Here is a 6,781-nt window from a genome sequence, read left to right as displayed (position 1 = left end):
ATCCCAATGCGCTTTTACATCACACGAGACTATCGACAGAGATAGTTGTCGCACGTGACGGCATCTCGTGTGATAAACAGTAGACCAGTTTGATAAAGAGCCAAATGAATGCCAGACTCAAAAAATAAATTAATTAATTTTATCTTATTTTTTACGATTTTGAATCAAATTGCAGGCAAGTTTACAGAGTGAAATGAGCTTGTTTGATTAACGTGGAGTTAATCGCATCGCAAAAAAGCAAAATTGAGCTACTATTTGTCGCGAAAGACCAAGGTCCCTAAAAGATAGAAGGTTAAATAAAGAAGTCATAAAGGTCTCGATACACGACATAAAGGCCTCGAAACCTTGAGGCGAAAACTCAAAAACTGCAATCTTTTCGTAAAAAAGTTTTTGGGTCGCGTAGCAGCGTCACGGTGGAATAAAGAGGAGGTGTCTTCTTAGTGATTGGCATGTTGTCATTTTGAAATTCAGTTTGAAAACAACCGTCGATAATTGTTTACAAGCAGCAGCCGCAATATCACGAGAAAATGCCGATTTATGAAGTGTGGTTATAAACTACAAAATTTAAGAGCTTACATGTTTTGTTATGAAATGCAAAGTGGGTAGAAAGGAGGTGTCGTCATGTAGAACAATTGGACATCGAGGCTTTAGAAAAAAGCACAAAACCAGGATCGACGGCAGTTGTCAAATGCGACGAATGTTGCTGGTATTTAGGTATGTTATATGAATTCTTTTCGTTTAATACACATGTTTTTAGCATTAAAAATTCGTATTTTGCATCCACACTCCATAAATCGACATTTTACACGTTATAATGTAGCTGCTGCCTGTAAACAAATATCGACGACTGTTGTCAAACTGAATCTCAAAATGGCAACATGCCAAACGCTAAAAAGACACCTCCTCTATATTTCACCTTGATGAAATGTAAACAATTCGTTTATTATACCTCTATACCAGCAACAATCGTCGCATTTGACAACTGCCGTCGATCCTGGTTTTGTGCCTTTTTCTAAAGGCCTTATTAGACGGAGGAAAATACTTCCATTTCTCGATTGGCATTAATCAGTCAAACTAAGACTTTGGCACAAAAATGCCTTTCCTAATCGTAATAAGGTGTTCGTGTAATAAGGTAAGAAAATCGTCTGTCACCTATAACATTTATCATATATTTTATTGATTCCCCAAGTAGCACAATCCTGTTAAAAAACCGTTAAAAGTATGCCTAAAACCAAGGTGGAATGTAAGTCCGAAAATACACGGACCGGAATTTCGCGGCCGCGGAATTCCGCCTGCTGTCAAACCCATATGCAAAGTGTCAACGGCAAGGACCGTAAATATATCAGGTAAAGTTATAAGCCCGTTTTGACAGCTAGGTGGAAGAAGAATCGACGAAGAAAACTGACAGTTAGTTTTCCGCGTTTGGCGAACGCTTCAAGTTCTCGAAGGAAAATTTCCATTTTAAATCACGGGCTGTGTTCTAATAAACTAAAATATTCACCCAAATTGATCTCCACCAAATATTGACCATGCAAAACTTAAACAATCCATCAATACATATTCAAGCGGAAAACCATCTGTCAAAATCGGTGCCCAGGGGGGGGGATAGCCAAAAGCGCTATAACTACACCTCATTATACATTCCACCTTGGTCAACGGACACTTTCAGAACTGTCATATCCGTACATGGTAAAAGTAAGGTTCAGCCCTCTACGTTACATTAGCGTTACGCGTAACGCCACTTTATCACAAACCCAAGCAGCATTTTTGAACGCCTGTTTTAACCGTCGTGGATGAGCAAATTGATAGATAATAATGTCTAATAATCGAAACCTTATAAATGTTCAGCAATCGTTCATAAAGTTTAAATAAATTGATAATTCATTAAAATAAAAAATAATAATTATATGACTATTACCTTGCTATATTTGATATTCATTTATGTTATTTAATTTAAAAATCACTTTAAATATAATTAAAATATTAAAATGCTTGAAGATTTCTTAGCCCTCTATCGGTGTAAAAGTATGATATTGAAATTGTAATCAAGGTGCAAATTTATTTTTTAACCTTATTCATCGCCCTTACAATAGTGCCTTTAAAATATATGTAATTATGATTTAAAATGGTCAGAAACGTAGATTTCATAGACAATAAATACATGTCATGTATTAAACTTAATTAAATATATTTTACGAGCCGGTCTCATGGTACAGTCGTCAACTCGTACGACTTAATAACATGCCCGTCATGGGTTCAAGCCCCAAATAGACCGTGCCGCCATACGTAGGACTGACTATCCTGCTATGGGGGGAAATCAATAAGTCACTGAAAGCCAGGCACAAGTGGGTTGGCAGGCCTTGACCGGCATCGGTTGTTGAGCCAAAGAAGAAGAAGAAGAAATATATTTTACATATTGTTTTATTTTCTACTTTTGGAAATGTTACTTCAATTTAAAACTTCAAGAGTTTTTTAGAACTTTTATTGACTATTTTTCATAAACCATGTATATTGCTTATGTTTCAGAATTATATTCTTTTGATATTGGTAAATCTTAAAACAAAAAACTTCCCAAATAGCCATAATTGCTTAAGCAGCTCATTTTGGCACGCTAAAGATCGCTGCTCTAATTCGCCTTTTGCAGTAGATAAACAGCATCAATGCTCTATGTGGGTCTTTCAAACAGCGCCTAAGCAGCTTCCTTATACCACGATGCCAGGGATTATTTTTCTTTGTGTTTTATTTTAAAGCAAGCGTCATCGATGAACAACAAGATTTGTTTCGTTTAAACACATGTGTATATTTTTAAATCTTTTGTATTGATGAATTACTCAAAATTTTACACAATTTACTGATAATTCAAAATCACTTCACTCATTATTCATCCTTCAATTGACGAATCTAACTTGTGCAGCAGCAATGAGATTATTGCCGGCGTCCGTCTTTGACACTCTGACAAGAGCCACCTTGTACCGATGTCATGGATAAAAAAGCTATAAAGTTCCAACAAGCTCGGTACGCTTTCTTAACAAGCCTTCAAGTTCCACCATGAACCCTACACATAGTGATAATCAGCCGCAAAGTTCCAAAGAGTACCATGTGCCTGTTAAAAAGCTCCATAGTTCCGCAAGTACCGTCTATCTCTTAATCAGCCACAAAGTACGACATCGGAACGATTTTTCGTTAAACAGCCCTAAATCAGCTATAAAGTACGAGCTAGCTATTTGGGTTTAGTTTTCATAGCAGTTTCAAATATTTTTCATTTAAATAATACCCAAGTAGCCTTAAGAAACTCTATTTGATTATTAACAGTTTTTTAAAGCCTTTAAAAATCAAATAGAGTTTCTTAAGAGGGTATGAAATTTGCCAGCGTTACATCATAACGACGTATTCCGTTACACTCGTTTTTTTCGGTTCGGGTTAACCTTCGTTTCTATGACCAAAAATACACCCTCATCTTATGACCACCTACCCCGGTAGGTAATACATTTTAGAAGGGAATTCGTTATTTTTATTGGTAAAAAAATGTCGTATTTAACTTATTCTATGCAGCTATAATAACAATACTTCTTTTTATGTTATAAATTTATGAAGTAAGGCTTTTAGTTACATAAATTAATTGCATAGCAATTAGATGAACTGACACTAATACACCGCCATGTCTTCCCGACTGTCGGGGCAATCATTTCAATCTATGTGCCTTTAGAAGAATATTAAGAGCTAGAAAACTTTTGGAATGGATTTTATAAATATAACTACATGAATTGCTATACATATCATTACAAAATTAGCGACTAATCGAAACCAAAATTCTTTATTGTATGTATTACCTACCCGGGTAGGTGGTTATAGAAGTAAGGGGTAAAAGTTGATTTTATTTTTTAAAGCATATTTAAAAAAATTAAAAAATTCTGTATTTTTTACCACTTTTTAAAACATGTTTCTCTAGGCATTCTATTTTTTTTTGGATCGATTCGATAATCCAATAAAAAGTTATCATAAAAAGAATATGCTAAACATACCCGGGTAGGTGGTTATAGAAATGATGGTTAATATAACACACAGTGTTTTTCAAATTTTATGTACACCATTTCCAATTTATTCAATATTCGGAAAATCATTTTTCAATCTTATTTATGTAATAATGCGTATTTATTTTTACACCAAACTATTTTTTTTATTAACTGTTTGAAAACTATGTGTTTTCTTTTATTCCTCTATTTGAATCTACGGTGATAATAAAAAAATTAAAAAAAATCATATTTTCCAATAATACATGTGAAGAGTTTGATAAAAGGTATGCTATATTTTAAAATGAGAAAATTTTTCATAAAAACCCTACCAGCATTAAACGGCTTTGAAGGCATTCAGAAGGCATTTAAGGCCTTAGTCGCCTTAGAAGGCGAATAAAGATTTCAACCGAAACTTTCACGGCTGTAACGGGTTCTCTTCGAAATCTTTCAACTTTTTGATTCAAGGAGAACAGATAGCTTACCGCCATCTTAGCTTGTTTATATACTGAATTTGCACCTGTACCAATGTAACTGCCAAATAGAGCAGTGACAACGCTTTTGGTTCCGAACCGAGAAAGCGTGTGTTCAAATCCGATTTTTATGATCTTTTTTCTGCGTTTATTTCTTTTTAAATTATTTTTTTCTTACTATAATTACTTTAAACAAAATTTATGTGAAGCGAAATTAAAATAATACCTTTTTAAAAAAACATAATAATTACACTATGTTCACCGTTCATTATCAGGATGGGAGAAATATCCCAAAAAGCCAGAATTGCTTAAGCAGCTCATTTTGGCACGCTAAAGATCGCTGCTCTAATTCGCCTTTTGCAGTAGATAAACAGCATCAAAGTTCTATGTGGGTCTTTCAAACAGCGCCTAAGCAGCTTCCTTATGCCACGATGCCAGGTATTATTTTTCTTTGTGTTTTATTTTCAAGCAAGCGTCATCGATAAAATAAACAACAAGATTTGTTTTCGTTAAACACATATGTATATTTTTAAATCCTTTGTATTGATGAATTACACAAAATTTACACAATTTACTGATAATTCACAATCACTTCACTCAATATTCATTCTTCAATTAACGTATCTAACTTGTGCAGCAGCAATGAGATTATTGGCGGCGTACGTCTTTGACACTTTGACAAGAGCCACCTTGTACGATGTCATGCTTTAAAAAGCTATAAAGTTCCACCAAGTTCGGTACCCTTTCTTAACAAGCCTTCAAGTTCCACCATGAACCCTACACATAGTGCTAATCAGCCGCAAAGTTCCAAAGAGTACCATGCGCCTGTTAAAAAGCTCCATAGTTCGGCAAAGTACCGCTTCATCTCTTAATCAGCCCAAAGTACGACATCGGAACGATTTTTCGTTAATCAGCCCTAAATCAGCTATAAAGTACGAGCTGGCTATTTGGGATGTATCTCATTTTTCCTTTTATTTTAGTTATCGAAATGAGTTTGGTATATTATCACCTTTCAATGAGTTGGTCTTTAACAACCGAATAATGTAGACCATCTTTAATAAAGTGAAATAGCTCAGAGCTTAACGCAAGAGATCATAACACGTAAATCGTGCTATCGAATCTCACGCTCATATCTGGGAACACTACAACAGTGCAGTGCTGAAGACGCTTGTAGGTTTTCTTTTGACTGTTGCAATTTCAAATTTCAAATTAAAAGCGAAATTTTCATTGACATATTTCAAAGGCATTTAATTACTGCTAAATGCACTGCTGATCGCCTTCAATTCGCCGGCGATTACGAGGCGATTAGAAGGCATTTAACGGAAATTTGCGGGTAGGGAATATATATTTTCTTGGGCAAAATAATATGCTCTTGATCACGATAATTTTTGAGACATACTGTACATGGTCACGTACATGGCGCCACCATTTCTTATGTCAAAAAGTTTGTCAAGTTTCGTGTGTGTAACTTCCCTACCCGCAAATTTCCGTTAAATGCCTTCTAATCGCCTCGTAATCGCCGGCGAATTGAAGGCGATCAGCAGTGCATTTAGCAGTAATTAAATGCCTTTGAAATATGTCAATGAAAAATTCGCTTTTAATTTGAAATTTGAAATTGCAACAGTCAAAGAAAACCTTACAAGCGTCTTCAGCACTGCACTGTTGTAGTGTTCCCAGATATGAGCGTGAGATTCGATAGCACGATTTACGTGTTATGATTCTTGCGTTAAGCTCTGAGCTATTTCACTTTATTAAGATGGTCTACATTATTCGGTTGTTAAAGACCAACTCATTGAAAGGTGATAATATACCAAACTCATTTCGATAACTAAAATAAAAGGAAAAATGAGATACATATTTCTCCCATCCTGATAATGAACGGTGAACATAGTGTAATTATTATGTTTTTTTAAAAAGGTATTATTTTAATTTCGCTTCACATAAATTTTGTTTAAAGTAATTATAGTAAGAAAAAAATAATTTAAAAAGAAATAAACGCAGAAAAAAGATCATAAAAATCTGGATTTGAACACACGCTTTCTCGGTTCGGAACCAAAAGCGTTTGTCACTGCTCTATTTGGCAGTTACATTGGTACAGGTGCAAATTCAGTTATAAAAAAAGCTAAGATGGCGGTAAGCTATCTGTTCTCCTTGAATCAAAAAGTTGAAAGATTTCGAAGAGAACCCGTTACAGCCGTGAAAGTTTCCGGTTGAAATCTTTATTCGCCTTCTAAGGCGACTAAGGCCTTAAATGCCTTCTGAATGCCCTTCAAAGCCGTTTAATGCTGGTAGGGTTGT

The 6,781-nt window shown here is 34.9% G+C and overlaps 1 protein-coding gene across 1 annotated transcript in view; it reads left to right on the top strand.

The window, feature by feature from the left end:
- Window positions 1-6,781, top strand: part of LOC121591173 — a 164,591-nt gene that overhangs the window by 75,271 nt on the left and 82,539 nt on the right.

This window comes from Anopheles merus, chromosome X (genome assembly GCF_017562075.2).
Source record: "Anopheles merus strain MAF chromosome X, AmerM5.1, whole genome shotgun sequence".
Taxonomy (NCBI): domain Eukaryota; kingdom Metazoa; phylum Arthropoda; class Insecta; order Diptera; family Culicidae; genus Anopheles; species Anopheles merus.
This window is presented reverse-complemented; position numbering and strand designations above follow the sequence as displayed.